This window comes from Schistocerca gregaria, unplaced genomic scaffold (genome assembly GCF_023897955.1).
Source record: "Schistocerca gregaria isolate iqSchGreg1 unplaced genomic scaffold, iqSchGreg1.2 ptg000318l, whole genome shotgun sequence".
Lineage (NCBI taxonomy): Eukaryota > Metazoa > Arthropoda > Insecta > Orthoptera > Acrididae > Schistocerca > Schistocerca gregaria.
In genome coordinates this window covers 88,450-103,953 of record NW_026061796.1, presented here as the reverse complement: position 1 = coordinate 103,953, position 15,504 = coordinate 88,450, and the positions used below count along the sequence as shown (strand labels likewise).

The following is a 15,504-nucleotide window of genomic DNA, read 5'->3' as shown; positions in this document are numbered from 1 at the left end:
GAACGCCCATCTTTTGAGAGCTACAAAATTTCCGCAGTCGGCAGGACTCGAACCTACGCTCCCAGAGGGAATCTGATTTCAAGTCAGACGCCTTAACCACTCGGCCACGACTGCCGGTAGCAGTAGCGTCTTCCGACACGTGAAAGTGCACCTTTAGAAGCAATCCAATGGCAGAAAGCGGCGTGGCCTCACTCTTTTCTGTAGTGTTTCCATTGCCAGCACATTAGCCGTTACGAAAGTGTATTAATTTTCGCCTAGACATGGCGTTGAACCCAACACCCTTTGGTTGAAAATCAAACGCTCTACCGACTGAGCTATCGTACAGCTGCGTGGCGTGCGAGTGATTCGCATGACGTAATTACTGGCTTATGGCTCCAATGGCGACTTCACCGACTTCCCACTGACGCACCGCTGACGCTAGTTTTCTGTCGTCTTAAGTGGTCGACATACTTGCAAGTAGCTGCGAGATCTTAAGAAAAGAAACGCTGCACCATTGCTTTTTCCGCACTCGAATGACTGAATTGCGATTCTTAAAAAAGAGAGAAATGAATGTTGGCTCTGTCCAACGCTTCCAAGCACGTCTGTGTACTCACGAACTCGGCGTCGACGCGAGAAAATGACGGGAGCGCACTCGTGGGCCTGCGACGGCTTTCTGCAGTCCCAGCGTCAGTGAGAGGAAAACCGGTAGCCACAGTAAGCAGCAGCCGTCGCGACACTCAGTATTGTTAAACGGAAATTTTCGTCTTGTTGAAGATGGCGCCATCGGTTTGCAACCGCGTTCACGTGTGTGAAAATATTTGCTCCTCTTTACGCAAAATCGCACGCAGCCGGTAGGATTCGAACCTACGCTCCCAGAGGGAATCTGATTTCGAGTCAGACGCCTTAACCACTCGGCCACGACTGCCCGTAGGTCGAGGTTCTCCGACACATGCAACTTCTACGGTTTAAAGCTATGTGGCATCAGAAAACGGCGTAGCTGCATTCTTTTCCGTAGTGTTTCCACCGCTACCAGAGGAATCGCTACCAAAGTATTAAAATTTCCGCCCGAACAGGGACTTGAACCCTGGACCCTTAGGTTAAAAGCCTAATGCTCTACCGACTGAGCTATCCGGGCTCACACGACAATAGAGAACATCCCACGATGCACAGCTGTACATTGACTCATGTCCTTCACAGCTGTGCTATCGCTGCATGGAGCTGTTACTAATTAAACGTCGCCTGAATGCTGTCTACAAACGTGTCGCGCTAAGCTCGTAGCAGACTATCGAAGAATGCTGACACACAATGCAAAAACAAACCGCAGCAGTCGTTAGGTCTCATACGTTGGAGTAGAGGATTTACGTGTTTTGTCGACACTCACTGAGTAATTGGAAATTTCACAAGCATTTCGAATGCAATGCTTCCCACGTTTTCGCTCATTTCACGCTTCCGTTGGAGACGTTCTTCACCTCCTGACACAAAAAAAGGAACGCAGTCGGTAGGACTTTTCGTATTTTCTTACTTCTCAGGGAGTTGCCTACTGTGTTCCTCTTACGGCAAGCACTAGACAACCTGAACAGTTACAGGATAGAGTCATTTTTGTTATCGGCTGTACCTACATCATCACAGACTCGGAGCAATTCCATTGGCATCAGCTTCAAAACATACGCTTGCCGAAACCCGGGATCGAACCAGGGACCTTTAGATCCTCAGTCTAACGCTCTCCCAACTGAGCTATTTCGGCTCACACGTAAGTCCGCAGATTTGCGCGTCTTCGTTAACCTCTGAATCGCCGCCAATTTCACAGTCATCTTCGTCTGATAAGACATAGGGACGCTGAAAGGCGAGCAGCAGATGCAGTGAAGTACCACACACATTTCTTCTGATTCCATCATCGTAAGAAGCAAACATGTCGACTCGATTCATGTAATATTGACTTCGCTTTCTCTAGAAAACCTTTGCTATATCGATGCCACGTGCAACTCGTGTGCAGAGAACGAGACACAAGAAGGAGTGAGCCTCTCTACCATGTGAGAGGCAGTATCTAGCAGATACACACGCTAAAACATTTGACTTGCGTTAGCTCATAAATTGCTACACGTAATTGTCTGCAAGCTAAAATGGACACATCTGCACTGCCCAGAGAGGCGACACTTGCACTCACACCTGGTGGACGGCAGTGTGACGAGGCGATGAGCTGTGGCTTCTGGGTGCGACTGTAGCGCTGCAGCCAATAATACTGCACATTGCCGGCGACCCACGTGTTTAGTAGTGACGCAACTGCTAGAATGCAGCTGAACGCCCATCTTTTGAGAGCTACAAAATTTCCGCAGTCGGCAGGACTCGAACCTACGCTCCCAGAGGGAATCTGATTTCAAGTCAGACGCCTTAACCACTCGGCCACGACTGCCGGTAGCAGTAGCGTCTTCCGACACGTGAAAGTGCACCTTTAGAAGCAATCCAATGGCAGAAAGCGGCGTGGCCTCACTCTTTTCTGTAGTGTTTCCATTGTCAGCACATTAGCCGTTACGAAAGTGTATTAATTTTCGCCTAGACATGGCGTTGAACCCAACACCCTTTGGTTGAAAATCAAACGCTCTACCGACTGAGCTATCGTACAGCTGCGTGGCGTGCGAGTGATTCGCATGACGTAATTACTGGCTTATGGCTCCAATGGCGACTTCACCGACTTCCCACTGACGCACCGCTGACGCTAGTTTTCTGTCGTCTTAAGTGGTCGACATACTTGCAAGTAGCTGCGAGATCTTAAGAAAAGAAACGCTGCACCATTGCTTTTTCCGCACTCGAATGACTGAATTGCGATTCTTAAAAAAGAGAGAAATGAATGTTGGCTCTGTCCAACGCTTCCAAGCACGTCTGTGTACTCACGAACTCGGCGTCGACGCGAGAAAATGACGGGAGCGCACTCGTGGGCCTGCGACGGCTTTCTGCAGTCCCAGCGTCAGTGAGAGGAAAACCGGTAGCCACAGTAAGCAGCAGCCGTCGCGACACTCAGTATTGTTAAACGGAAATTTTCGTCTTGTTGAAGATGGCGCCATCGGTTTGCAACCGCGTTCACGTGTGTGAAAATATTTGCTCCTCTTTACGCAAAATCGCACGCAGCCGGTAGGATTCGAACCTACGCTCCCAGAGGGAATCTGATTTCGAGTCAGACGCCTTAACCACTCGGCCACGACTGCCCGTAGGTCGAGGTTCTCCGACACATGCAACTTCTACGGTTTAAAGCTATGTGGCATCAGAAAACGGCGTAGCTGCATTCTTTTCCGTAGTGTTTCCACCGCTACCAGAGGAATCGCTACCAAAGTATTAAAATTTCCGCCCGAACAGGGACTTGAACCCTGGACCCTTAGGTTAAAAGCCTAATGCTCTACCGACTGAGCTATCCGGGCTCACACGACAATAGAGAACATCCCACGATGCACAGCTGTACATTGACTCATGTCCTTCACAGCTGTGCTATCGCTGCATGGAGCTGTTACTAATTAAACGTCGCCTGAATGCTGTCTACAAACGTGTCGCGCTAAGCTCGTAGCAGACTATCGAAGAATGCTGACACACAATGCAAAAACAAACCGCAGCAGTCGTTAGGTCTCATACGTTGGAGTAGAGGATTTACGTGTTTTGTCGACACTCACTGAGTAATTGGAAATTTCACAAGCATTTCGAATGCAATGCTTCCCACGTTTTCGCTCATTTCACGCTTCCGTTGGAGACGTTCTTCACCTCCTGACACAAAAAAAGGAACGCAGTCGGTAGGACTTTTCGTATTTTCTTACTTCTCAGGGAGTTGCCTACTGTGTTCCTCTTACGGCAAGCACTAGACAACCTGAACAGTTACAGGATAGAGTCATTTTTGTTATCGGCTGTACCTACATCATCACAGACTCGGAGCAATTCCATTGGCATCAGCTTCAAAACATACGCTTGCCGAAACCCGGGATCGAACCAGGGACCTTTAGATCTTCAGTCTAACGCTCTCCCAACTGAGCTATTTCGGCTCACACGTAAGTCCGCAGATTTGCGCGTCTTCGTTAACCTCTGAATCGCCGCCAATTTCACAGTCATCTTCGTCTGATAAGACATAGGGACGCTGAAAGGCGAGCAGCAGATGCAGTGAAGTACCACACACATTTCTTCTGATTCCATCATCGTAAGAAGCAAACATGTCGACTCGATTCATGTAATATTGACTTCGCTTTCTCTAGAAAACCTTTGCTATATCGATGCCACGTGCAACTCGTGTGCAGAGAACGAGACACAAGAAGGAGTGAGCCTCTCTACCATGTGAGAGGCAGTATCTAGCAGATACACACGCTAAAACATTTGACTTGCGTTAGCTCATAAATTGCTACACGTAATTGTCTGCAAGCTAAAATGGACACATCTGCACTGCCCAGAGAGGCGACACTTGCACTCACACCTGGTGGACGGCAGTGTGACGAGGCGATGAGCTGTGGCTTCTGGGTGCGACTGTAGCGCTGCAGCCAATAATACTGCACATTGCCGGCGACCCACGTGTTTAGTAGTGACGCAACTGCTAGAATGCAGCTGAACGCCCATCTTTTGAGAGCTACAAAATTTCCGCAGTCGGCAGGACTCGAACCTACGCTCCCAGAGGGAATCTGATTTCAAGTCAGACGCCTTAACCACTCGGCCACGACTGCCGGTAGCAGTAGCGTCTTCCGACACGTGAAAGTGCACCTTTAGAAGCAATCCAATGGCAGAAAGCGGCGTGGCCTCACTCTTTTCTGTAGTGTTTCCATTGCCAGCACATTAGCCGTTACGAAAGTGTATTAATTTTCGCCTAGACATGGCGTTGAACCCAACACCCTTTGGTTGAAAATCAAACGCTCTACCGACTGAGCTATCGTACAGCTGCGTGGCGTGCGAGTGATTCGCATGACGTAATTACTGGCTTATGGCTCCAATGGCGACTTCACCGACTTCCCACTGACGCACCGCTGACGCTAGTTTTCTGTCGTCTTAAGTGGTCGACATACTTGCAAGTAGCTGCGAGATCTTAAGAAAAGAAACGCTGCACCATTGCTTTTTCCGCACTCGAATGACTGAATTGCGATTCTTAAAAAAGAGAGAAATGAATGTTGGCTCTGTCCAACGCTTCCAAGCACGTCTGTGTACTCACGAACTCGGCGTCGACGCGAGAAAATGACGGGAGCGCACTCGTGGGCCTGCGACGGCTTTCTGCAGTCCCAGCGTCAGTGAGAGGAAAACCGGTAGCCACAGTAAGCAGCAGCCGTCGCGACACTCAGTATTGTTAAACGGAAATTTTCGTCTTGTTGAAGATGGCGCCATTGGTTTGCAACCGCGTTCACGTGTGTGAAAATATTTGCTCCTCTTTACGCAAAATCGCACGCAGCCGGTAGGATTCGAACCTACGCTCCCAGAGGGAATCTGATTTTGAGTCAGACGCCTTAACCACTCGGCCACGACTGCCCGTAGGTCGAGGTTCTCCGACACATGCAACTTCTACGGTTTAAAGCTATGTGGCATCAGAAAACGGCGTAGCTGCATTCTTTTCCGTAGTGTTTCCACCGCTACCAGAGGAATCGCTACCAAAGTATTAAAATTTCCGCCCGAACAGGGACTTGAACCCTGGACCCTTAGGTTAAAAGCCTAATGCTCTACCGACTGAGCTATCCGGGCTCACACGACAGCAGAGAACATCCCACGATGCACAGCTGTACATTGACTCATGTCCTTCACAGCTGTGCTATCGCTGCATGGAGCTGTTACTAATTAAACGTCGCCTGAATGCTGTCTACAAACGTGTCGCGCTAAGCTCGTAGCAGACTATCGAAGAATGCTGACACACAATGCAAAAACAAACCGCAGCAGTCGTTAGGTCTCATACGTTGGAGTAGAGGATTTACGTGTTTTGTCGACACTCACTGAGTAATTGGAAATTTCACAAGCATTTCGAATGCAATGCTTCCCACGTTTTCGCTCATTTCACGCTTCCGTTGGAGACGTTCTTCACCTCCTGACACAAAAAAAGGAACGCAGTCGGTAGGACTTTTCGTATTTTCTTACTTCTCAGGGAGTTGCCTACTGTGTTCCTCTTACGGCAAGCACTAGACAACCTGAACAGTTACAGGATAGAGTCATTTTTGTTATCGGCTGTACCTACATCATCACAGACTCGGAGCAATTCCATTGGCATCAGCTTCAAAACATACGCTTGCCGAAACCCGGGATCGAACCAGGGACCTTTAGATCTTCAGTCTAACGCTCTCCCAACTGAGCTATTTCGGCTCACACGTAAGTCCGCAGATTTGCGCGTCTTCGTTAACCTCTGAATCGCCGCCAATTTCACAGTCATCTTCGTCTGATAAGACATAGGGACGCTGAAAGGCGAGCAGCAGATGCAGTGAAGTACCACACACATTTCTTCTGATTCCATCATCGTAAGAAGCAAACATGTCGACTCGATTCATGTAATATTGACTTCGCTTTCTCTAGAAAACCTTTGCTATATCGATGCCACGTGCAACTCGTGTGCAGAGAACGAGACACAAGAAGGAGTGAGCCTCTCTACCATGTGAGAGGCAGTATCTAGCAGATACACACGCTAAAACATTTGACTTGCGTTAGCTCATAAATTGCTACACGTAATTGTCTGCAAGCTAAAATGGACACATCTGCACTGCCCAGAGAGGCGACACTTGCACTCACACCTGGTGGACGGCAGTGTGACGAGGCGATGAGCTGTGGCTTCTGGGTGCGACTGTAGCGCTGCAGCCAATAATACTGCACATTGCCGGCGACCCACGTGTTTAGTAGTGACGCAACTGCTAGAATGCAGCTGAACGCCCATCTTTTGAGAGCTACAAAATTTCCGCAGTCGGCAGGACTCGAACCTACGCTCCCAGAGGGAATCTGATTTCAAGTCAGACGCCTTAACCACTCGGCCACGACTGCCGGTAGCAGTAGCGTCTTCCGACACGTGAAAGTGCACCTTTAGAAGCAATCCAATGGCAGAAAGCGGCGTGGCCTCACTCTTTTCTGTAGTGTTTCCATTGTCAGCACATTAGCCGTTACGAAAGTGTATTAATTTTCGCCTAGACATGGCGTTGAACCCAACACCCTTTGGTTGAAAATCAAACGCTCTACCGACTGAGCTATCGTACAGCTGCGTGGCGTGCGAGTGATTCGCATGACGTAATTACTGGCTTATGGCTCCAATGGCGACTTCACCGACTTCCCACTGACGCTAGTTTTCTGTCGTCTTAAGTGGTCGACATACTTGCAAGTAGCTGCGAGATCTTAAGAAAAGAAACGCTGCACCATTGCTTTTTCCGCACTCGAATGACTGAATTGCGATTCTTAAAAAAGAGAGAAATGAATGTTGGCTCTGTCCAACGCTTCCAAGCACGTCTGTGTACTCACGAACTCGGCGTCGACGCGAGAAAATGACGGGAGCGCACTCGTGGGCCTGCGACGGCTTTCTGCAGTCCCAGCGTCAGTGAGAGGAAAACCGGTAGCCACAGTAAGCAGCAGCCGTCGCGACACTCAGTATTGTTAAACGGAAATTTTCGTCTTGTTGAAGATGGCGCCATCGGTTTGCAACCGCGTTCACGTGTGTGAAAATATTTGCTCCTCTTTACGCAAAATCGCACGCAGCCGGTAGGATTCGAACCTACGCTCCCAGAGGGAATCTGATTTCGAGTCAGACGCCTTAACCACTCGGCCACGACTGCCCGTAGGTCGAGGTTCTCCGACACATGCAACTTCTACGGTTTAAAGCTATGTGGCATCAGAAAACGGCGTAGCTGCATTCTTTTCCGTAGTGTTTCCACCGCTACCAGAGGAATCGCTACCAAAGTATTAAAATTTCCGCCCGAACAGGGACTTGAACCCTGGACCCTTAGGTTAAAAGCCTAATGCTCTACCGACTGAGCTATCCGGGCTCACACGACAATAGAGAACATCCCACGATGCACAGCTGTACATTGACTCATGTCCTTCACAGCTGTGCTATCGCTGCATGGAGCTGTTACTAATTAAACGTCGCCTGAATGCTGTCTACAAACGTGTCGCGCTAAGCTCGTAGCAGACTATCGAAGAATGCTGACACACAATGCAAAAACAAACCGCAGCAGTCGTTAGGTCTCATACGTTGGAGTAGAGGATTTACGTGTTTTGTCGACACTCACTGAGTAATTGGAAATTTCACAAGCATTTCGAATGCAATGCTTCCCACGTTTTCGCTCATTTCACGCTTCCGTTGGAGACGTTCTTCACCTCCTGACACAAAAAAAGGAACGCAGTCGGTAGGACTTTTCGTATTTTCTTACTTCTCAGGGAGTTGCCTACTGTGTTCCTCTTACGGCAAGCACTAGACAACCTGAACAGTTACAGGATAGAGTCATTTTTGTTATCGGCTGTACCTACATCATCACAGACTCGGAGCAATTCCATTGGCATCAGCTTCAAAACATACGCTTGCCGAAACCCGGGATCGAACCAGGGACCTTTAGATCTTCAGTCTAACGCTCTCCCAACTGAGCTATTTCGGCTCACACGTAAGTCCGCAGATTTGCGCGTCTTCGTTAACCTCTGAATCGCCGCCAATTTCACAGTCATCTTCGTCTGATAAGACATAGGGACGCTGAAAGGCGAGCAGCAGATGCAGTGAAGTACCACACACATTTCTTCTGATTCCATCATCGTAAGAAGCAAACATGTCGACTCGATTCATGTAATATTGACTTCGCTTTCTCTAGAAAACCTTTGCTATATCGATGCCACGTGCAACTCGTGTGCAGAGAACGAGACACAAGAAGGAGTGAGCCTCTCTACCATGTGAGAGGCAGTATCTAGCAGATACACACGCTAAAACATTTGACTTGCGTTAGCTCATAAATTGCTACACGTAATTGTCTGCAAGCTAAAATGGACACATCTGCACTGCCCAGAGAGGCGACACTTGCACTCACACCTGGTGGACGGCAGTGTGACGAGGCGATGAGCTGTGGCTTCTGGGTGCGACTGTAGCGCTGCAGCCAATAATACTGCACATTGCCGGCGACCCACGTGTTTAGTAGTGACGCAACTGCTAGAATGCAGCTGAACGCCCATCTTTTGAGAGCTACAAAATTTCCGCAGTCGGCAGGACTCGAACCTACGCTCCCAGAGGGAATCTGATTTCAAGTCAGACGCCTTAACCACTCGGCCACGACTGCCGGTAGCAGTAGCGTCTTCCGACACGTGAAAGTGCACCTTTAGAAGCAATCCAATGGCAGAAAGCGGCGTGGCCTCACTCTTTTCTGTAGTGTTTCCATTGCCAGCACATTAGCCGTTACGAAAGTGTATTAATTTTCGCCTAGACGTGGCGTTGAACCCAACACCCTTTGGTTGAAAATCAAACGCTCTACCGACTGAGCTATCGTACAGCTGCGTGGCGTGCGAGTGATTCGCATGACGTAATTACTGGCTTATGGCTCCAATGGCGACTTCACCGACTTCCCACTGACGCACCGCTGACGCTAGTTTTCTGTCGTCTTAAGTGGTCGACATACTTGCAAGTAGCTGCGAGATCTTAAGAAAAGAAACGCTGCACCATTGCTTTTTCCGCACTCGAATGACTGAATTGCGATTCTTAAAAAAGAGAGAAATGAATGTTGGCTCTGTCCAACGCTTCCAAGCACGTCTGTGTACTCACGAACTCGGCGTCGACGCGAGAAAATGACGGGAGCGCACTCGTGGGCCTGCGACGGCTTTCTGCAGTCCCAGCGTCAGTGAGAGGAAAACCGGTAGCCACAGTAAGCAGCAGCCGTCGCGACACTCAGTATTGTTAAACGGAAATTTTCGTCTTGTTGAAGATGGCGCCATCGGTTTGCAACCGCGTTCACGTGTGTGAAAATATTTGCTCCTCTTTACGCAAAATCGCACGCAGCCGGTAGGATTCGAACCTACGCTCCCAGAGGGAATCTGATATCGAGTCAGACGCCTTAACCACTCGGCCACGACTGCCCGTAGGTCGAGGTTCTCCGACACATGCAACTTCTACGGTTTAAAGCTATGTGGCATCAGAAAACGGCGTAGCTGCATTCTTTTCCGTAGTGTTTCCACCGCTACCAGAGGAATCGCTACCAAAGTATTAAAATTTCCGCCCGAACAGGGACTTGAACCCTGGACCCTTAGGTTAAAAGCCTAATGCTCTACCGACTGAGCTATCCGGGCTCACACGACAGCAGAGAACATCCCACGATGCACAGCTGTACATTGACTCATGTCCTTCACAGCTGTGCTATCGCTGCATGGAGCTGTTACTAATTAAACGTCGCCTGAATGCTGTCTACAAACGTGTCGCGCTAAGCTCGTAGCAGACTATCGAAGAATGCTGACACACAATGCAAAAACAAACCGCAGCAGTCGTTAGGTCTCATACGTTGGAGTAGAGGATTTACGTGTTTTGTCGACACTCACTGAGTAATTGGAAATTTCACAAGCATTTCGAATGCAATGCTTCCCACGTTTTCGCTCATTTCACGCTTCCGTTGGAGACGTTCTTCACCTCCTGACACAAAAAAAGGAACGCAGTCGGTAGGACTTTTCGTATTTTCTTACTTCTCAGGGAGTTGCCTACTGTGTTCCTCTTACGGCAAGCACTAGACAACCTGAACAGTTACAGGATAGAGTCATTTTTGTTATCGGCTGTACCTACATCATCACAGACTCGGAGCAATTCCATTGGCATCAGCTTCAAAACATACGCTTGCCGAAACCCGGGATCGAACCAGGGACCTTTAGATCTTCAGTCTAACGCTCTCCCAACTGAGCTATTTCGGCTCACACGTAAGTCCGCAGATTTGCGCGTCTTCGTTAACCTCTGAATCGCCGCCAATTTCACAGTCATCTTCGTCTGATAAGACATAGGGACGCTGAAAGGCGAGCAGCAGATGCAGTGAAGTACCACACACATTTCTTCTGATTCCATCATCGTAAGAAGCAAACATGTCGACTCGATTCATGTAATATTGACTTCGCTTTCTCTAGAAAACCTTTGCTATATCGATGCCACGTGCAACTCGTGTGCAGAGAACGAGACACAAGAAGGAGTGAGCCTCTCTACCATGTGAGAGGCAGTATCTAGCAGATACACACGCTAAAACATTTGACTTGCGTTAGCTCATAAATTGCTACACGTAATTGTCTGCAAGCTAAAATGGACACATCTGCACTGCCCAGAGAGGCGACACTTGCACTCACACCTGGTGGACGGCAGTGTGACGAGGCGATGAGCTGTGGCTTCTGGGTGCGACTGTAGCGCTGCAGCCAATAATACTGCACATTGCCGGCGACCCACGTGTTTAGTAGTGACGCAACTGCTAGAATGCAGCTGAACGCCCATCTTTTGAGAGCTACAAAATTTCCGCAGTCGGCAGGACTCGAACCTACGCTCCCAGAGGGAATCTGATTTCAAGTCAGACGCCTTAACCACTCGGCCACGACTGCCGGTAGCAGTAGCGTCTTCCGACACGTGAAAGTGCACCTTTAGAAGCAATCCAATGGCAGAAAGCGGCGTGGCCTCACTCTTTTCTGTAGTGTTTCCATTGTCAGCACATTAGCCGTTACGAAAGTGTATTAATTTTCGCCTAGACATGGCGTTGAACCCAACACCCTTTGGTTGAAAATCAAACGCTCTACCGACTGAGCTATCGTACAGCTGCGTGGCGTGCGAGTGATTCGCATGACGTAATTACTGGCTTATGGCTCCAATGGCGACTTCACCGACTTCCCACTGACGCACCGCTGACGCTAGTTTTCTGTCGTCTTAAGTGGTCGACATACTTGCAAGTAGCTGCGAGATCTTAAGAAAAGAAACGCTGCACCATTGCTTTTTCCGCACTCGAATGACTGAATTGCGATTCTTAAAAAAGAGAGAAATGAATGTTGGCTCTGTCCAACGCTTCCAAGCACGTCTGTGTACTCACGAACTCGGCGTCGACGCGAGAAAATGACGGGAGCGCACTCGTGGGCCTGCGACGGCTTTCTGCAGTCCCAGCGTCAGTGAGAGGAAAACCGGTAGCCACAGTAAGCAGCAGCCGTCGCGACACTCAGTATTGTTAAACGGAAATTTTCGTCTTGTTGAAGATGGCGCCATCGGTTTGCAACCGCGTTCACGTGTGTGAAAATATTTGCTCCTCTTTACGCAAAATCGCACGCAGCCGGTAGGATTCGAACCTACGCTCCCAGAGGGAATCTGATTTCGAGTCAGACGCCTTAACCACTCGGCCACGACTGCCCGTAGGTCGAGGTTCTCCGACACATGCAACTTCTACGGTTTAAAGCTATGTGGCATCAGAAAACGGCGTAGCTGCATTCTTTTCCGTAGTGTTTCCACCGCTACCAGAGGAATCGCTACCAAAGTATTAAAATTTCCGCCCGAACAGGGACTTGAACCCTGGACCCTTAGGTTAAAAGCCTAATGCTCTACCGACTGAGCTATCCGGGCTCACACGACAATAGAGAACATCCCACGATGCACAGCTGTACATTGACTCATGTCCTTCACAGCTGTGCTATCGCTGCATGGAGCTGTTACTAATTAAACGTCGCCTGAATGCTGTCTACAAACGTGTCGCGCTAAGCTCGTAGCAGACTATCGAAGAATGCTGACACACAATGCAAAAACAAACCGCAGCAGTCGTTAGGTCTCATACGTTGGAGTAGAGGATTTACGTGTTTTGTCGACACTCACTGAGTAATTGGAAATTTCACAAGCATTTCGAATGCAATGCTTCCCACGTTTTCGCTCATTTCACGCTTCCGTTGGAGACGTTCTTCACCTCCTGACACAAAAAAAGGAACGCAGTCGGTAGGACTTTTCGTATTTTCTTACTTCTCAGGGAGTTGCCTACTGTGTTCCTCTTACGGCAAGCACTAGACAACCTGAACAGTTACAGGATAGAGTCATTTTTGTTATCGGCTGTACCTACATCATCACAGACTCGGAGCAATTCCATTGGCATCAGCTTCAAAACATACGCTTGCCGAAACCCGGGATCGAACCAGGGACCTTTAGATCTTCAGTCTAACGCTCTCCCAACTGAGCTATTTCGGCTCACACGTAAGTCCGCAGATTTGCGCGTCTTCGTTAACCTCTGAATCGCCGCCAATTTCACAGTCATCTTCGTCTGATAAGACATAGGGACGCTGAAAGGCGAGCAGCAGATGCAGTGAAGTACCACACACATTTCTTCTGATTCCATCATCGTAAGAAGCAAACATGTCGACTCGATTCATGTAATATTGACTTCGCTTTCTCTAGAAAACCTTTGCTATATCGATGCCACGTGCAACTCGTGTGCAGAGAACGAGACACAAGAAGGAGTGAGCCTCTCTACCATGTGAGAGGCAGTATCTAGCAGATACACACGCTAAAACATTTGACTTGCGTTAGCTCATAAATTGCTACACGTAATTGTCTGCAAGCTAAAATGGACACATCTGCACTGCCCAGAGAGGCGACACTTGCACTCACACCTGGTGGACGGCAGTGTGACGAGGCGATGAGCTGTGGCTTCTGGGTGCGACTGTAGCGCTGCAGCCAATAATACTGCACATTGCCGGCGACCCACGTGTTTAGTAGTGACGCAACTGCTAGAATGCAGCTGAACGCCCATCTTTTGAGAGCTACAAAATTTCCGCAGTCGGCAGGACTCGAACCTACGCTCCCAGAGGGAATCTGATTTCAAGTCAGACGCCTTAACCACTCGGCCACGACTGCCGGTAGCAGTAGCGTCTTCCGACACGTGAAAGTGCACCTTTAGAAGCAATCCAATGGCAGAAAGCGGCGTGGCCTCACTCTTTTCTGTAGTGTTTCCATTGCCAGCACATTAGCCGTTACGAAAGTGTATTAATTTTCGCCTAGACGTGGCGTTGAACCCAACACCCTTTGGTTGAAAATCAAACGCTCTACCGACTGAGCTATCGTACAGCTGCGTGGCGTGCGAGTGATTCGCATGACGTAATTACTGGCTTATGGCTCCAATGGCGACTTCACCGACTTCCCACTGACGCACCGCTGACGCTAGTTTTCTGTCGTCTTAAGTGGTCGACATACTTGCAAGTAGCTGCGAGATCTTAAGAAAAGAAACGCTGCACCATTGCTTTTTCCGCACTCGAATGACTGAATTGCGATTCTTAAAAAAGAGAGAAATGAATGTTGGCTCTGTCCAACGCTTCCAAGCACGTCTGTGTACTCACGAACTCGGCGTCGACGCGAGAAAATGACGGGAGCGCACTCGTGGGCCTGCGACGGCTTTCTGCAGTCCCAGCGTCAGTGAGAGGAAAACCGGTAGCCACAGTAAGCAGCAGCCGTCGCGACACTCAGTATTGTTAAACGGAAATTTTCGTCTTGTTGAAGATGGCGCCATCGGTTTGCAACCGCGTTCACGTGTGTGAAAATATTTGCTCCTCTTTACGCAAAATCGCACGCAGCCGGTAGGATTCGAACCTACGCTCCCAGAGGGAATCTGATATCGAGTCAGACGCCTTAACCACTCGGCCACGACTGCCCGTAGGTCGAGGTTCTCCGACACATGCAACTTCTACGGTTTAAAGCTATGTGGCATCAGAAAACGGCGTAGCTGCATTCTTTTCCGTAGTGTTTCCACCGCTACCAGAGGAATCGCTACCAAAGTATTAAAATTTCCGCCCGAACAGGGACTTGAACCCTGGACCCTTAGGTTAAAAGCCTAATGCTCTACCGACTGAGCTATCCGGGCTCACACGACAGCAGAGAACATCCCACGATGCACAGCTGTACATTGACTCATGTCCTTCACAGCTGTGCTATCGCTGCATGGAGCTGTTACTAATTAAACGTCGCCTGAATGCTGTCTACAAACGTGTCGCGCTAAGCTCGTAGCAGACTATCGAAGAATGCTGACACACAATGCAAAAACAAACCGCAGCAGTCGTTAGGTCTCATACGTTGGAGTAGAGGATTTACGTGTTTTGTCGACACTCACTGAGTAATTGGAAATTTCACAAGCATTTCGAATGCAATGCTTCCCACGTTTTCGCTCATTTCACGCTTCCGTTGGAGACGTTCTTCACCTCCTGACACAAAAAAAGGAACGCAGTCGGTAGGACTTTTCGTATTTTCTTACTTCTCAGGGAGTTGCCTACTGTGTTCCTCTTACGGCAAGCACTAGACAACCTGAACAGTTACAGGATAGAGTCATTTTTGTTATCGGCTGTACCTACATCATCACAGACTCGGAGCAATTCCATTGGCATCAGCTTCAAAACATACGCTTGCCGAAACCCGGGATCGAACCAGGGACCTTTAGATCTTCAGTCTAACGCTCTCCCAACTGAGCTATTTCGGCTCACACGTAAGTCCGCAGATTTGCGCGTCTTCGTTAACCTCTGAATCGCCGCCAATTTCACAGTCATCTTCGTCTGATAAGACATAGGGACGCTGAAAGGCGAGCAGCAGATGCAGTGAAGTACCACACACATTTCTTCTGA

At 49.0% G+C, this 15,504-nt stretch overlaps 28 non-coding genes across 28 annotated transcripts; all 28 read right to left on the bottom strand.

The window, feature by feature from the left end:
* Positions 1-32: 32 nt before the first annotated feature.
* Trnas-uga (transfer RNA serine (anticodon UGA)) lies at positions 33-114 on the bottom strand. The gene has a single exon. It is a non-coding gene; the product is annotated as a tRNA-Ser (tRNA).
* Positions 115-822: 708 nt separating this feature from the next.
* Positions 823-904, bottom strand: Trnas-cga (transfer RNA serine (anticodon CGA)). The gene has a single exon. It is a non-coding gene; the product is annotated as a tRNA-Ser (tRNA).
* A 137-nt stretch (positions 905-1,041) lies between these two features.
* On the bottom strand, positions 1,042-1,114 carry Trnak-uuu (transfer RNA lysine (anticodon UUU)). Its single transcript has one exon. It is a non-coding gene; the product is annotated as a tRNA-Lys (tRNA).
* A 536-nt stretch (positions 1,115-1,650) lies between these two features.
* Positions 1,651-1,723, bottom strand: Trnal-gag (transfer RNA leucine (anticodon GAG)). The gene has a single exon. It is a non-coding gene; the product is annotated as a tRNA-Leu (tRNA).
* A 584-nt stretch (positions 1,724-2,307) lies between these two features.
* On the bottom strand, positions 2,308-2,389 carry Trnas-uga (transfer RNA serine (anticodon UGA)). The gene has a single exon. It is a non-coding gene; the product is annotated as a tRNA-Ser (tRNA).
* Positions 2,390-3,097: 708 nt separating this feature from the next.
* On the bottom strand, positions 3,098-3,179 carry Trnas-cga (transfer RNA serine (anticodon CGA)). The gene has a single exon. It is a non-coding gene; the product is annotated as a tRNA-Ser (tRNA).
* Positions 3,180-3,316: 137 nt separating this feature from the next.
* Trnak-uuu (transfer RNA lysine (anticodon UUU)) lies at positions 3,317-3,389 on the bottom strand. Its single transcript has one exon. It is a non-coding gene; the product is annotated as a tRNA-Lys (tRNA).
* A 536-nt stretch (positions 3,390-3,925) lies between these two features.
* Trnaf-gaa (transfer RNA phenylalanine (anticodon GAA)) lies at positions 3,926-3,998 on the bottom strand. The gene has a single exon. It is a non-coding gene; the product is annotated as a tRNA-Phe (tRNA).
* Positions 3,999-4,582: 584 nt separating this feature from the next.
* Trnas-uga (transfer RNA serine (anticodon UGA)) lies at positions 4,583-4,664 on the bottom strand. The gene has a single exon. It is a non-coding gene; the product is annotated as a tRNA-Ser (tRNA).
* Positions 4,665-5,372: 708 nt separating this feature from the next.
* Positions 5,373-5,454, bottom strand: Trnal-caa (transfer RNA leucine (anticodon CAA)). The gene has a single exon. It is a non-coding gene; the product is annotated as a tRNA-Leu (tRNA).
* Positions 5,455-5,591: 137 nt separating this feature from the next.
* Trnak-uuu (transfer RNA lysine (anticodon UUU)) lies at positions 5,592-5,664 on the bottom strand. Its single transcript has one exon. It is a non-coding gene; the product is annotated as a tRNA-Lys (tRNA).
* A 536-nt stretch (positions 5,665-6,200) lies between these two features.
* Positions 6,201-6,273, bottom strand: Trnaf-gaa (transfer RNA phenylalanine (anticodon GAA)). Its single transcript has one exon. It is a non-coding gene; the product is annotated as a tRNA-Phe (tRNA).
* Positions 6,274-6,857: 584 nt separating this feature from the next.
* On the bottom strand, positions 6,858-6,939 carry Trnas-uga (transfer RNA serine (anticodon UGA)). The gene has a single exon. It is a non-coding gene; the product is annotated as a tRNA-Ser (tRNA).
* A 697-nt stretch (positions 6,940-7,636) lies between these two features.
* Positions 7,637-7,718, bottom strand: Trnas-cga (transfer RNA serine (anticodon CGA)). Its single transcript has one exon. It is a non-coding gene; the product is annotated as a tRNA-Ser (tRNA).
* Positions 7,719-7,855: 137 nt separating this feature from the next.
* Trnak-uuu (transfer RNA lysine (anticodon UUU)) lies at positions 7,856-7,928 on the bottom strand. Its single transcript has one exon. It is a non-coding gene; the product is annotated as a tRNA-Lys (tRNA).
* A 536-nt stretch (positions 7,929-8,464) lies between these two features.
* On the bottom strand, positions 8,465-8,537 carry Trnaf-gaa (transfer RNA phenylalanine (anticodon GAA)). Its single transcript has one exon. It is a non-coding gene; the product is annotated as a tRNA-Phe (tRNA).
* A 584-nt stretch (positions 8,538-9,121) lies between these two features.
* On the bottom strand, positions 9,122-9,203 carry Trnas-uga (transfer RNA serine (anticodon UGA)). Its single transcript has one exon. It is a non-coding gene; the product is annotated as a tRNA-Ser (tRNA).
* Positions 9,204-9,911: 708 nt separating this feature from the next.
* On the bottom strand, positions 9,912-9,993 carry Trnas-cga (transfer RNA serine (anticodon CGA)). The gene has a single exon. It is a non-coding gene; the product is annotated as a tRNA-Ser (tRNA).
* Positions 9,994-10,130: 137 nt separating this feature from the next.
* Trnak-uuu (transfer RNA lysine (anticodon UUU)) lies at positions 10,131-10,203 on the bottom strand. Its single transcript has one exon. It is a non-coding gene; the product is annotated as a tRNA-Lys (tRNA).
* A 536-nt stretch (positions 10,204-10,739) lies between these two features.
* On the bottom strand, positions 10,740-10,812 carry Trnaf-gaa (transfer RNA phenylalanine (anticodon GAA)). Its single transcript has one exon. It is a non-coding gene; the product is annotated as a tRNA-Phe (tRNA).
* A 584-nt stretch (positions 10,813-11,396) lies between these two features.
* On the bottom strand, positions 11,397-11,478 carry Trnas-uga (transfer RNA serine (anticodon UGA)). Its single transcript has one exon. It is a non-coding gene; the product is annotated as a tRNA-Ser (tRNA).
* A 708-nt stretch (positions 11,479-12,186) lies between these two features.
* On the bottom strand, positions 12,187-12,268 carry Trnas-cga (transfer RNA serine (anticodon CGA)). Its single transcript has one exon. It is a non-coding gene; the product is annotated as a tRNA-Ser (tRNA).
* A 137-nt stretch (positions 12,269-12,405) lies between these two features.
* Positions 12,406-12,478, bottom strand: Trnak-uuu (transfer RNA lysine (anticodon UUU)). Its single transcript has one exon. It is a non-coding gene; the product is annotated as a tRNA-Lys (tRNA).
* A 536-nt stretch (positions 12,479-13,014) lies between these two features.
* Positions 13,015-13,087, bottom strand: Trnaf-gaa (transfer RNA phenylalanine (anticodon GAA)). The gene has a single exon. It is a non-coding gene; the product is annotated as a tRNA-Phe (tRNA).
* Positions 13,088-13,671: 584 nt separating this feature from the next.
* On the bottom strand, positions 13,672-13,753 carry Trnas-uga (transfer RNA serine (anticodon UGA)). The gene has a single exon. It is a non-coding gene; the product is annotated as a tRNA-Ser (tRNA).
* Positions 13,754-14,461: 708 nt separating this feature from the next.
* On the bottom strand, positions 14,462-14,543 carry Trnas-cga (transfer RNA serine (anticodon CGA)). Its single transcript has one exon. It is a non-coding gene; the product is annotated as a tRNA-Ser (tRNA).
* A 137-nt stretch (positions 14,544-14,680) lies between these two features.
* Trnak-uuu (transfer RNA lysine (anticodon UUU)) lies at positions 14,681-14,753 on the bottom strand. Its single transcript has one exon. It is a non-coding gene; the product is annotated as a tRNA-Lys (tRNA).
* A 536-nt stretch (positions 14,754-15,289) lies between these two features.
* On the bottom strand, positions 15,290-15,362 carry Trnaf-gaa (transfer RNA phenylalanine (anticodon GAA)). Its single transcript has one exon. It is a non-coding gene; the product is annotated as a tRNA-Phe (tRNA).
* Between the last annotated feature and the right edge of the window lie 142 nt (positions 15,363-15,504).